This window comes from Meriones unguiculatus, chromosome 6 (genome assembly GCF_030254825.1).
Source record: "Meriones unguiculatus strain TT.TT164.6M chromosome 6, Bangor_MerUng_6.1, whole genome shotgun sequence".
NCBI classification, from domain to species: domain Eukaryota; kingdom Metazoa; phylum Chordata; class Mammalia; order Rodentia; family Muridae; genus Meriones; species Meriones unguiculatus.
Window position 1 is genome coordinate 73292834 of NC_083354.1, and position 14486 is coordinate 73307319.

Here is a 14486-nt window from a genome sequence, read left to right on the forward strand (position 1 = left end):
TCTGAGACTGATACTACAACCAAGGACCATTCATGGAGATAACCTAGAACTCCTGCACAGATGTAGCCCATGGCAGCTAATAAGGGGACAGTCTCTGACATGAACTCAGTAGCTGGCTCTTTGACCACCTCCCCCAGATCGAAGAGGAGCCTTGCCAGGCCACAGAGGAGGACAATGCACCCAGTTCTGATGAGATCAGATAAGCTAGGGTCAAATGGAAGGGGAGGAGGATCTCCCTTATCCATGGACTTGGAGAGGGGCATAGGAGGAGATGAGGGAGGAAGGGCAGGATTGGAGGAGAGGAGGGAGGGGACTATAGCTGGGGTACAATGTGAATAAACTGTAATTAATATAAAATATGAAATTTAATTAAAAAAGAGTACTTTGCTGAAGGGGAGTTAGCTTTGGAGATGTGATATTTCAATGCCTTTTGGAGGTATATCTATAGTCTCAGGCTAGAGCTGGAGATGGAGGAGGTGGTGTAGATCTGGAACTCAAAGCCATTGAGCTGGATGAGGTGGTCCAGGAAGTGCACTTAACAGAGACAAAGTCAGGAGAACTCAGACCCCTACTTCCCCCACCACACATGTGGTCAGAGAGGAGAAACAGCAGGGGCCTGAGCTGCAGCTCTCTGAGGAGGAAAGCAGGAGTGATGCCTCAGAGAAGGTGGAGCAGGTGCTTCCTGAGGCCAGTGACGGGCCCCACTGGAGTTACCAGTAATGAAGTGGAATAAGGTACAAAAGGCTAATTAGTAATTACAGATTTATTGATTTCTTTAGTGAAAGCACTGCCAGTCCACCTCATTGTCAAGCATAACTATACCTTGGTACCTGGAACAGAGTGACCTGTCATTTCTGTCTACTCACTGGATTCTGTTATAACATTTAAACATTTCTGACAATAAAGTATTACATGTCAAATCAGATAATAAAATATTTAATGTCTGATCCTATAGAGACAGGGTGTCTCTGAGTTTCAGGCAAGCTTGGTCTACAGAGTGCGTCTAAAAACAGCCATGACTACACAGAGAAACCCTGTCTCAAAAGAAACAGAGAGGGAGAACAGAAAGAGAAATAGAGAGAGAGAGAGACTGTCTTGGAACCAAACATGGGTCCTCTGTAAAAGTAACAAGTGTTGTTAACAATCTCTTAACAAGTGTTCTTAACATCTCTCAAGGTCCTGAATCTTTATTTTAAAGATAAAAATAACACAGAGAACTGTAAGATAAAGAATAATACAGAAAGGAGTAGAATGGAAAGTAAGAATACTTTCTGACTCAACTTTACAGATATAATCAAAGATTTAATAAAATGTTTGGAAATCTATTTCCTCCAGATATACTGAAGTATAAATTGATCAATTAAAAGTATATATTTATGTTAAGCCAACATAAGTATCAAGGTAAGATTTTTATATACATGTGGAATACTAAATGAATGTCAAAGCCAAGTTAATATATCCCTGAGTCCTTAATGTTTCTACAAATATGATTTTAACAATCTTAGTCCCCAAGAGGCAGAGGCAGGCAGACCTCTGTGAGTTCCAGGTAGACCTGATCCACATATTCAGTTCTAGGCTATTAAAGGCTACCTAGTGAAAACCTGTCTCTAAACAACAAAATGGAAAAACAAAGGAAACATTAAGGCCATTACAGCACATGCAAACTTTTCAAAAGCCTCTGGAAGAAAAGCAGTTTTCTCTAAGCCCATTTCCCCCCTCACATTGGCAATGAATGAGAGATGACAGCAAGCATGGCCACACCAAGGCTGGCGAACATACAAAAGCCCTGCAAAGACTAAGCATCTCCTGGAAAGTCAGCTGCATCCTGTGGTAAAGTCGACTCATGCTTCATCATGTGTGAGACTGATGCAATACTAAACCGTCTATTTCTTACCTCCATCAAATACTCCTTCCATGTTCTGGCTTATATACACTGATGTTCTTTTCCCCAGCCCCTTCCTGTTGACCTTGGCAATGGAGGGTTCTCTGCGTGAACTTGACAAAAGCTGTAATCTTTAGACAGGAGGACCATACAAGGACTGCAAAGGCACTGCTCATCATAGCTGCTAAGTTTAGTGAGGAACAAGCAGGCTTCTAGAAAAGTATCAGCAGCCTACACCTTTAATAAATATTATTTCATATGATGGTTAGTTATGCTTTTAATTTTTTAACTTTTATTAATTACACTTTATTCACTTTGTATCCCCCTATAAACCTCTCCCTCCTCCCCTCCTAATCCCACCTTCCCTCACCCTTCTTCAAACACGCCCCTCCCCAAGGCCACCGATAGGGGAGTTCCACCTCTCCTCCCTTCTGATCCTAGTCTATTAGGTCTCATCAGGAATGGCTGCATTGTCATCTTGTGTGGCCTGGTAAGGCTGCTTCCTGCTCAGGGGGAGGTGATCAAAGAGCAGGCCAATTAGTTAAGACAAGATCTTGCTATATAACACAGGCTGCTCTGAACTTCTTGATTCTTCCACTTCAGTCTCCTAAATGCTGAAAGTACAGAGGAGTACCACCTTGCTTAGCTACAGTAAAATGTTTTAGGAAATCAGATATTTAAAACTGTCAGTAGCCTTCACCTGCATCCTTCACTTCTGAATGACAGGAGAGAATGGCAGTACCCATTTCCAGAAGATAGTCAAGCGTTTGCACTGAGGGTGTTTTTCCTTCATAGCATTCATCACTTTCATGTCCTCTTCATCCAGGAGCCAGCTGAGCATCCCGAGCCAGATGAGGCTGGGCAGTCTCATCACACACTGACTCAGAGCCTTGACAGTGGTGGCTTGAACTTGGATGCATTCTGAGAGATGCCTGCAGATGTTCAGCTCTTGCAAGTTTGGCAGGTTGTCCAGAGCTTGAAAGAAATGTCTGTATCCTTCCTGTGTAATCTTGTGATTCACTGAAAGATCTAAGTTCTCAAGTTTCTGGAAGCCTCCACTGGTTGCTACCTTGGCTAGAAAACAAAACATTTAAAAAAGAGAATCACGAGGCTGTCAGTAATCGTGATGAGTTATTGGTACTACTCCCAACCCTGACAATGAAAGTAGGAAATGCTCAACATGATGTTTTAGAGGTCATTCTTTGAAAGCACCAAACAGCTGCTTTGCAGATAGGGAACGACCTCTCCAAACTGCAAAGGGGAAACAGAAACCAGGAGAAAGTGCCTAGACAGGTAAAAAACAAACAAACAAAAACACTGATCTACCTGAAAGATCTTACAACTCTATATTTGATTTGCACTTAGCTTGAAGGTATAAAAGAAAATGAGAGCCATAAGGAAGGTAGACAAAGTGGTGGAGAGATCAATAGATTGAATGACTGACTGATTGAAGGAATGAGTGATTGACTTTTGTGGTGCTTGGGTATGACCTCAGGGCTTCACACAATCTAAATGAGCACTGCTGAGTACATCTCCAGTTTCACACCTGGAGATTTAAACACACCCTCTGGAAGTAATTATGGTGTAAATAATGGAATCTATCTCACATGGAATCATGCCCTTAGCTCCTCTTTTAAGGGTTAATCATGTGGGGCAGGTCAGGGATCTGGCTAGGAGACCACCCTTAGGAAGATGGGTTCACCTTAAGATAATGTGTTTTTTTCTCAGAATTTCTGAGCCCTAGTGCAGTATCCATTAGCCAAGTGGGATCTGTCTGGCTTCTGAGGTGCATCTCAGAAAGGTAAACCATTTCTTTTTTGTCTCATGTCTTTCTTTCAGATGCTGGTCAATCTGAAAGATGTTCCTCAACTCCTCAACTAAAGTGGTGCAGGATATTTGATTCCATTATGAACCCCATAACTGTGAACTGTAAAACCCTGTTTCTTATCTCATTTGGTTGAGCTGAGAGTAGCAGGCCTGACCCACACCCTGAAAAAGTTACCATTGGGCATAACAAGCCCTATCACACACCTTTAGTCCAAGAATGTTTTATTGTGAACAGGTGATTATGGTATGGTTTACCCAGCCCTAGCACACACCCTTAAGAGCTTTCTATACACCAAATTTAATAAAGTTAACCTTAGATCAAGAGGCAGAGCAATAAACAAGCTCATAGTGATTAAAGAATAGGAGGGACTTTGCGTTGAGGAGTATTTAAGACAATGTGGAGACATAGAAAAGAGCTATTACCTCAAGCTCTGGCTTTAGCTTAGGCTTCAGCTCCTCAGCTCCATGGCTTTGGGGCTTTGAACTAGGAAGCCCTCAGCCTTGGGTTTTTTTGGCCTTTCCTTCCTGAGCTGTCACTTGAGCTAGTAAGCCTTTTGGGTTTTCTCCATCCAGACCTGAGCTGAGAAGGAATGTCAGCTGGGTCCTTTCTCTCCTCTCTGAGCTAGTAGGTTTTCATCCTGGCATCTGGATCCTGAGTCTTTATTGGTAAAATTTATTGGTAAAAAAATTTTTTATAACAACATTATTAGCCAGATAGAGCCAAGTAATTGTGGTAATGATACTTGCTTTTTTGCCTAATGCTGGAATGCTAGTAAATTTAGGTATGCCCTGGTTACTCGCATGCCTCACTGCGTGCCTGTGCCCGTTGATGCCCCTCACGCTATGACTCTCTTCAGACAGAAAAGGGATCTTGGAACTACAGCCACCATTGTTACTACCATCTCATTGGCGGCTGTTGGAGCTACCACCGGGGCATTAGCAATGAGTCATACTGGGCAGACTGCTCAGACCCTGAACAGTCATTTAGCCAATGTAGCTCATGCCTTAGTTGTACATAAAGGAATTAATGCTCAACTAAAAGGAAGCTTGATGGTGTTCAATCAGAGGATTGACCTCGTGCAGGAGCAAACTGATTGATACCCTATGGCAAATCGCTCAATTTGGCTGTCAATGAAAATATGCTGGACTTTGAGTCACTAGCATATAACATGAGAATTTTTCCTGTGCTGCAAATCTGTCTAAACAATTGTCGAGCTATATTTTAGGTAATTGGACTGGAGAATTCGATACTATGATGGAGCAGCTGAGAGTGGCCATTGTCACAGTAAATTCTACCAGAGTGGACGCAGGACTAGCCACAGGATTATCATCATGGATTGCTGCAGCCATGAATCATCTGAAGGAATGGGCGGGCATGGGAGCGTTAGCAGGCCTTCTGGTGTTGGTCTCCTTGGTTTGCCTGTGGTATATATGCAAGATTAGAGTCTCACAACAGTGTGATGCAGCCATGATCATTCAGGCCTTTACAGCCATTGAAGCAGGACATTCTCCCCAAGCATGGTTGGCTACCATAAAAAGCTAAAATGTTACACTCAGGATGCGAGGCTAAGCACTGCTCAGGATGCGAGGCTAAGCACTCAGGGTCAACCGCTTTGGATCCAGAGAAGAGCATGTCTGGTTGCATGCGGGTTGATGCCCCAGGTCCCGCCTCTGAGAAAAAGGTATCAGACGGATCTGATGCTCTTTGGGTGGATGACACCTAAATGAACATCGGTACAAAGTCCCAATTTATTTCTAATATCAGAGATCAGACCTCTACTCTTGCCTACTCTTGTCTAAAACAAAAAGGGGGAACTGTAGAGAGCTGCGGAATGCTATGCCTTAAAGATGGAGCTGGTTTCTGCCTTCCACCTTCCTGATGGTGAGTGCTCTCTGTCACGAACAATTCCACATTTGGCTAAGGCTGAGGATCTGGCTTGCTTACATGTATGTGGACCTATCTGCATTGCCCAAGGGGCAGGCCTGGGTTGGCTACCCAGAGGCTATTTAAACTGTGGACTGGCTTTCCCCATGGTCCGAGGATTGTTCAAGGTTCCTGAATAAACTGCATTGAAAAAAAAATTTTTTTATAACAACAGTAAAGCCTTGAATTTCATTACCCATGAGAATCATCAGAATACCCAAACAACAAGGGATTGACAATATTTACTAGGGACAGAATGTGAACCAGCTTCTGTTGAGGGTAAAAGCTACCACAACACCATGGAGACTTTTGCTCCTGTTTCTTTGTTTGTGATCAGTCTCCTGTGACCCAGCCTGGCCTTGAACTTGCCATTTAGCCAAGGAACCAAGTGTAGACTTACAAGCATGTGCCACATCTAAGTAAAAAAGTGGTTTAATCAATATATGTGAGGTATCTCAGAAATTCCATCCCCAGAAATACCCAACATGTATATTTTATGAGAATGCTCTTAGAAGCACTTCTCAGTAACCAGTTACTATAAACAACTCAAGTGCTCATTGAATAGACACAAAGAGGGCACACGTGGTCAAATAATGAACAGATGCATAGCAGTGAAATCAATGCACTATGGTCATATGTATTATTCTGAAATAAGGTACAAACACAATTTTTGGTGAAAATAGACAAAACATTGCCTATCTTATAGAATTCCCTTATAGAAAAGTCTAGCTGTAAATAAAGCTACAGTGAGAGAGAGCAGTGCAGTGGTCATTTGTGTATGGAAGTGGAGGGCGCTGTTGGAGAATGGATACAACTTGGGCTTTCGGGCACTGAGGAAGCTCTGTGCCCTAACCTGGTTCATTGCCATACTGACTTAGATGGCAAATGTTTCAGTAACATGTGCAGGAAAACGAATGCAGCTCTATATTTCAACTTGCTACAACTTGTTTACATATTGCCAGTATCCAGTTGACCAAAAGGGAATACAGCCAGGTATCTGAAGTAACAAGTGTGGAGACAAAGATTTTACTGGGGTGTGATGCAGTAGCGGAACACTGCTCTGGTGTATGTGAAGTACTGAGTTCAATCCCCAGCACTGGGAAAACAAACCACAGCCTGAACACTTCTCTACCTCCCCTCCCTTACCCACCTACCTTAACCACCTCTAAAGAAAAAAAAAAGGGGGAGAGCATTGACCTTCCCACTTAGACCAAGATAAATCTAAATTTTCAAAAGGGCATGAGAAGCAGCAGCATGATAGTGCAAATGAAGAATGCTTTGGAAGTCTTTCTCAGGTCTAGACATTTGCAGCAGGTAGCACCAGGGGCACCACTGCTTGTACACAGGGTGAAACCTTTTCTCTGAGGTAAGCTCACCAATTTCCAGCAAACTGTCATCATCCAAGGTCTGGTGAAAAGCAAGAACTCAGAGACACTGAAGCTGCAGACACTGCTGGACAATAAGTCTGGTCACTTGATGAATCCCGTCCCCAGTGGGAAGAAGCAGTTCCTCCAGGTTCCTGAGAGAACCCAGAACCAGTGCTGTGGGAGACACAACAAAACCATCCTCTGTTGCTGTTCCACCATGAGCAGCTGTGACCTAAACATTCTGCACTCTAGGAGGCCCCACCTAACAGAGGCTCTCCTCATCACTGCCCTCTCAAAGAAGAAGAGAAAAAGGGTAAGTGCTGCAGGGTATTTGATCACACTGTGAACCCCGAGCTTGTGTTGTTTATCAAAATATCCTGTTTCTAGTTGTGGTGAGGCTCAGCCTTAGCACACACCTTTAATCCAAGAATTTGCTTGAACAGGATTAAATAAAGTCAACAAAAGTTCAAGAGGTGGAGCAAGAAACCAGTTGATAGGGAGTGAATGTAGAAAAAAAAAATAGAGAGTAAGAGAAAGTCAGAAGGATGGATAAAGAAACACATGGAAAGTAGAAGGGTAAGACATTGAGTTTTGAGGGGTTTTTGAGATGGTGTTTGGAAAGAGAGTTTCCCTTTGTTACATAGGTTGAGGAGGAAGGTCAGCTGAACGCTTGCTTTCTCTGCTTCTGTCATATAGCAGCCTTTTTAAATTTTTTTACCCAAGCATCTTGCTCCTGTATCTTTATTGTTGCAACTGAGTGATTGAAATTTGTTTAAAATATATATGTATATATATATATTGCTTCAACACATGGCATAAACACATGAACAGAGAAATTATGCCAGTGCAGACAAACTGAGAAGCTGTAAGATTTGGTAAGTCACCTGGAAATTCTCCAAGAAGTTAAGATGGGAATTACCATAATACAAGGTGCTAGGACCCCGCATAATCCTGCTTTAAATGGCTTTAAAACAGCAGCAGTAAATGAAAAGATAAACGACTTGACTGAGATTGACATAATTCAGATTATAGTTACACCAGCCTAGCAATTAATATTTTATCCTTAATAGCCATTGTAGATTTTTGTACCCTCTCAAAGGAAAAAAAGAATACTTAGAGATACAGAGAAAATACAAATATCAAAAGTAGACTGATAGGATACAAGCCTTAGAAGAAAAATTAGAGATACTTATAAATAAAAATGAGAACAACACTCAGACAAAGACAGAGACATTTAGATAAGAACTTACTGTGCCACTGCATGATGAAACTGAAGAGGGGCAGCTTAAGGTTATTAGAAAACCAACCTTAGATTATACAGCAACTATACAAAAGATGATAGACACCCCCAATGTTCTGAGGCAGTTAAATGGAATTTTATAGGCATATTGAATTTGAGATTGAAATAAGTAATCATTTTATTTGGTATGCATTCACCGTATGTATTGGCAACTTAGAACAGAATTATCCTTTCTCTTGAAAGATTTGGCAACAGCAATATTGGAAGCCAGTTCTCAGTTACAATGGCAAACATGGTAGAAAGAGGAAGCTAGAACTATAGAATAATGATATAAGACTAGAAGTATTAATATATCCCAGGATCCATTGCTAGGTAAAGGTCAATATGATGAGTTACAAAGGTAGCTTGAATATGATAATCACACAATGACACTATGCTGCTTAGCAGCTTTAAGTGTTTGGTACAAAGTTGAAGAATCAGGAAATAGGTTGGAGTCATTTACTAAAATCTACAAAGACCAAAATATGCCTATACTGACCCTTTTGCAAAGATTCACTTCAGCTGTGAATAAAATAGTATCAGATTCACAAGTCAGACAAATTTTGATTGGATTTTTGGCTTTTGAAATGCTAATTCAGAGACAGATGGTGTTGGTACATGTCTCTAATCCTAGCAGTCAGGAGGCTGAGGCAGGTGGATCTCTGAGTTTGAAGCCAGCCTGATCTGCAGAGTGAGTTCCAGATAGCCATGGCTACACAGAGAAATCCTTTCTCAAAAAAACTAAAACAGAAAAAATGCTAATTCAGAATGCAAAAGTGTGAGTAGTCCTTTCAAGCAGGATTGGCACCAATAGATGAATGGACCAGAAATATGGCTGATATTGGATCTCATGTTTATAATGCTGCTCTGATATCAGAAGTAATTTCTAACAGTCTTAAGAACAATCAAATATGAGATGTTTTAATTGTGGTAAGCCAGGTCATTTTTAAAGGGATTGTAGGCAAGGCATTCTTAGAAACTATGGGAGTGTTTTCCCCTAGAAATTATTGAAAAAGAAGGCCTCTCAGCTTTTTGGAGTATGCAAAAGGTGTGGCAAATGACAGCACTGGACTAAAGAATGAAGATCAACAAGTGACAAGCATTGAGGAGGGGGAATGGGAGAGGTGAGACTGAATATCACTATGGTGTCCTCCAAAGGACCAGCATGGTTTATGCATGACCCATACTTCGGTGGATCATGCACAGCTACCCAACATAGACTTGAAATAAGTCAATGAATGTAACAAAAAAGGCCCAGGGAAAGGCCACTCCTCAGGCCTCATAAGACCCAGTCAGGAGGAGTCAAGTGTTCAGATTTCTGTGCTGAGTCTGAGATCTAGTCTCATCAAACAATGAGCATTTCTGGGAAACACTCTTAAAAAAAAGCCAGACCATGCCAATAAAGGGTAGAGAGCTTTCTCTTCACAGTTCTTCTCAGATTTATTGTACATAAGGAGAGTCTGAGTTTCTCCTTGATCCCTTTTGTTTCTTTTAGGTAGAGATAACAACTCTGTGTGTGTGAATATGTGTATGTGTTTGCATGTGTGTACATGTGTGCTTTGTGGGGAGACTGGATAGATGAGTCAGTGTGCAAAAGTATAGGCACATTCCACAAGCCACAGGCTGAATTTTTAAACATTGTGTCTGTACCAAACACATACAGACTCTTCTCCCTCTTCAATATTCCCAGAAGAACACAGCATAACATTTGTTTGCAGGGCGATAGGTGTTGTAGGCAATGGAGAGACAGGTTAAAGTATATGGAGGATGTGTGGAGTCATGGGCAAACATGGCACCATTTTATATCATAGAGGATCTTCTCGTGTTTACAGCAGCAGCAGGCCTTCGACCCAACTGCCATGGGTGTCAAGGAACAACTATACACAACTTGCTTGGTTGTGGGTTCACTCTAAGAGGCAGGAGAGGAGAAGATGAAAAATAAATTAAGAAACAATGTTTTACAATCTTACCAAACTTTCTTGATGTTTCCTTATCTGGAAAGTGTTGGTCGTTAAGATTCAGTATCTTCAGAGAAACAAAATTTGGCAAGATGGTGACTAGGAAAGGGAAAATAAATTTTAGTTAGGCCAGACATGTCTCCTATGACAAAGAAGAGTATCATTGAAATAAAGAGTATTTCAAATGTGATGAAACATGATATAATATTCAGGTTGAATTACTATGACTAAGTAAAGGACACTGCTCTGAAAATTAAAGATTTAAATTGTAGACAGATGTATTTCACTTTGGTGAAAGCCTCACAGAAAATCAAGTGTGATCATAGTCTCCACAACAACACTTGCATTTTAATCCTAGAATACTGAATGACTGTGCACAGAAGCATCTGAAGTCAAAGTTGTACAGTTCTTACCAAATGACGTGGTTTCAAAGCATTGTCCAGAAAACTCAATATCTCTGAGTTTCTTGCAGGAAGCAAGCACAGCCATGAGAGACTCACAATTCAACAGGAAATTACATTTCAGATGGAAGACATGAAGATTTGGAGAGTTCTGAATCAATTTAACTTCAAAAGATGAAGGATTTTCAGAAATTATAGAAGGCCACGAATTTCTACCAGAATTTGACCCTCAATACATCAGTTCCAGCTACAGTGATTAAACAGGCAGTGACTCGGGGGCCCAGTGCCTCTGTGACACAGTGGCACAGTATCTAGAAGTCAGACTACATTCATTGGGGTTATGCTCAGTTTCTGCAACTGACTAGTGGGAAGATGACCCGGGGCAAGTTCTTGACCCCCTCTGGATACAGAGAACTGAAAAAGAAAACTATTTCTGTTCACTATATTTCACCCCCAGTGTCAGCATCCTGATGTCCCTATGTTTGCACCCTTTACTGACACAATAGGGTTTCTGTGCAAAGTAACATAAAAAAAGAGAACAACTCTGAAACACAACTTTAAAAACATGTAAACTTTTTTATTTTGTCTATGTGTATGTGGTGTGTGGAGATCATCCATGTGCCAAGCACATATTGGGAGGTCAGAGGAAAACTGGGAGAACTCGATGTTTCCTTTCACCACACAGATCTACGGGACTGAAGCCAACAGGACTGACTTAAGCATATTTACCTTCAACTTGGAGAATGTTTTGTTTGCTTGCTTTTGTTTCTTTTCAGACAGGGTCTCATATTGTATCTCCGACTAGCCTGGAAATAACTACATTTACAAGGAGAGGCTGGCTTTGATGTGATAGTCTTCCTGTCTAAGCCTTCCAAATGCTGGGACTATAGGCAGGAGCCTCCATACTCTAGTGACTTTTTGACATGCAAATCTGCCATGTCAGTTCCTAGCTTACATCTCCTTAGTGTTCAGTGCTTTAAAAATTAAGGATCTGATGTTGCTTTTGTCATTTTGCTAAATGGCATGTTTTAGAAAGATGGCTACACAGCTGCCTGTCAACAGGAGGCTGGGATGAAGAGAAATGGAGAAAAGGTTCTAACAGCTTCTTGGCTATTCAAGCCAACTCCAAAGCCATGTACTCCCTTTGTAAACTTTGTGTACATTGTAAACCCACAAGGCCCCAGGCCTACAAGCAATAAAATTGTCTCAATCCCTGATCTTGTCCCGACAATCAGGCCACAGAATCCCTCCACTCCTAGACCTCCCTGGAAAACTGTGCCCCTCCAACCTCACACCATGAAACCCTACATAAACTCTGTGTTCCACCAAGTTCTCTGCTGCTTCTTGCTTGAGAAGAAGCAACCCCCCCCCACATCTTCCCTCCCAGTAAATCTCTTGTGTGAGGTTTGTTATATGGTGTGGCTTGGTGGTATTCCTTGGCTCTGGACTGCCAGGATATCTTCTGGAGCACACTCAAACCCTTTTGGCTGAACAGAAATTTTGCTGGGGAAACCTCCACCACAGAAGCAGAGCTATTACACTTGCACTGGGAAACTCTCCAGGCAGTTGGAGCAGAACTCCTGTAGGGGAAGCCTTTCCCTTCAGAGCTGCACCACCTACACTGCTCCCAGTCAGATTCCTTCACCCTCAGTAGACAGATCTGCACTTGCCACTCAGACAGCAAAAGAAGAGGACTCCACACACTGCTTTGCAGAGGAAGCTTTAGGAGTGTAAAGCTCAGGCTGTGCAGTCAAACCTTCTGTTTGGAGAGACATTTCCTTAGCCCTGAGCCATCGCTGACCTCATTTACCCAGCTGACGATCAGCAATAATCTTCATACCTTCTCTCACACAGGGGCTGTGAAGACTGAGACAGCGGTTGTGAAGAGCTGAGAACAGTTCCCCACATGTTAAAGACTTGGGTAACAAATAAATCTCTGCCCTCTTAAGGAGGAAGAGCGCTGTTCCCACACCTTCCCATGTGGGAACAGTTCACACTGTGTAGCCCTGGAAAGTTTAACTAATGATGGTTTAAAAGTTCTAACAATTACTAGCCAAGTAGCTTTTCCAGCTGAGACATGAGCTGGAGATCCAAGCACCATCTTTACCTAGTCTGGAGAGGTCAGACTCCATGGAAGTTTGGATGGATAACTTCTCCATGTGGTGGAGGTTTCCAAACTCTCCAGGAAGGACTGAAAGCACATCTGCTTTGCCATGTAGTCTCACATTCAGTTCTTTCAGGCCCAGGAACTTGTCCAAATTTGCAAAGAGCTGATCTGGAAAGCAGCACATAGTTCCCATCACTCAAGGTCCCCAGTGGAGGTCCTAAGCTGTGCTGTCATCTTTAGCCATTTTAGTGCTTTCAGGATGAAATTTCTCAGACTTCCTAACATCTGTGTAGGAAGCACAGCGATGAAGATACTGCCATCTGCTACATCTGCTGATTAGATATTGTAGGGGAAGCCCTGTGCTGGTCTCTACACTTACAAAATATATAACATTTTCCCCAACCAACAAGCAGCATGTGAAACAACTGGTTTTGCACATGCAAATGATTATAGTTGAATTCTTACCTCCAACTTACATAAAAATGTAACTCAGATCCTTTCCACCAATCTGATCCTGTGCATCCTCTTCCAAAGTCTGTCCAGGTAATTCTCCCACCCTCCTCTCTCATCCATCCCCAAACTGCCTAGATCTAGTTTGGATCCCACATCCAGTATCTGGGTCTAGTCCAGCTACCTCTGCCTGTGTCACTGCCAAATTCTAGAATTCTTTCACAATCCACCCTGCCTTCCTTTCCATCCCCAACCTTCAGCCACATTCTACACAATCTTCTCCAGGGTCTAGCTGGGTGAGTTTTCCTGATGCTCCCCACCTCCCACCCTCCCCAACCCTCACAAGCTTGGACTAAAATGCATATCTTGCATATCAGCTCAGGCTCTGGTGTCCACCTGAGCCATATCCAACTTGTAGGCCCAATCCAACCCTCACAATCATAAAACTGATGGAATGACAAAGAAAATCTAGGATTTGAAAATAAAATTCAATAAAGATAGAAACACTAAGGAGTCAATCTAAATATATATATAATTTAATAACCCAATAACTGAACTAAAAAACTCAAAGGACAGACTTACAAGTAGAATGAATCAAGCAGATGATTCAGTATGAGGACTTGAAGATAAAGTACATGAAATAAGCAAAGAATATGGGGGGGGGAAGACAGCAAAGAAACATATAGGAGATGCGGGACACCAAGAAAAGACCAAACTTTCATTTGAAAAATAGATGAGGGAGAAAAAGCCCAGGTCAATGACATAGACCAGCTCTCCAACAACATCATAGAAGAAAACTTGCCCAGATTAAGAAAAGACATACCCATACAGAAGATACAGGAAGCACAGAGAACACCAAATAGAAAAATCCTGAAAGGAAACTCTTCATGGCATATATTTTTTTACTTTCAATAATTTAATTAGTAACGACACAATAATGCTGATGTCTTTTTTTAACCTTTCAACTATTGTTGTTTCTTTTCTTTTTTATTTATTACAATTTATTCACTTTGCATCCTAGCTATAGCACCTCCTTTATCCCCTCCCAATCTGACCATCCCTCCCTCTTCTCCTCCCATGCCATCTCCCAGCCCACTGATAGGAGAGGTCCTACTCCAGTTCCATCTGACCCTAGTCTAACAGATCTCATCAGAACTGGCTGCATTGTCTTCCTCTGTGGCCTGGCAAGGCTGCACCCTCTCAGGGTAAGGTAATCAGAGATCCAGCCACTGAATTCATGTCACAGACGGTCAGTCCCTGTTCTCTTTACTAGAGACCCCACTTGGAGACT

At 42.0% G+C, this 14486-nt stretch overlaps 1 pseudogene; it reads right to left on the minus strand.

Annotated features, from left to right (window-relative positions):
• Nucleotides 1–442: 442 nt before the first annotated feature.
• Nucleotides 443–12929, minus strand: LOC132654875 (baculoviral IAP repeat-containing protein 1a-like; annotated as a pseudogene).
• Between the last annotated feature and the right edge of the window lie 1557 nt (nucleotides 12930–14486).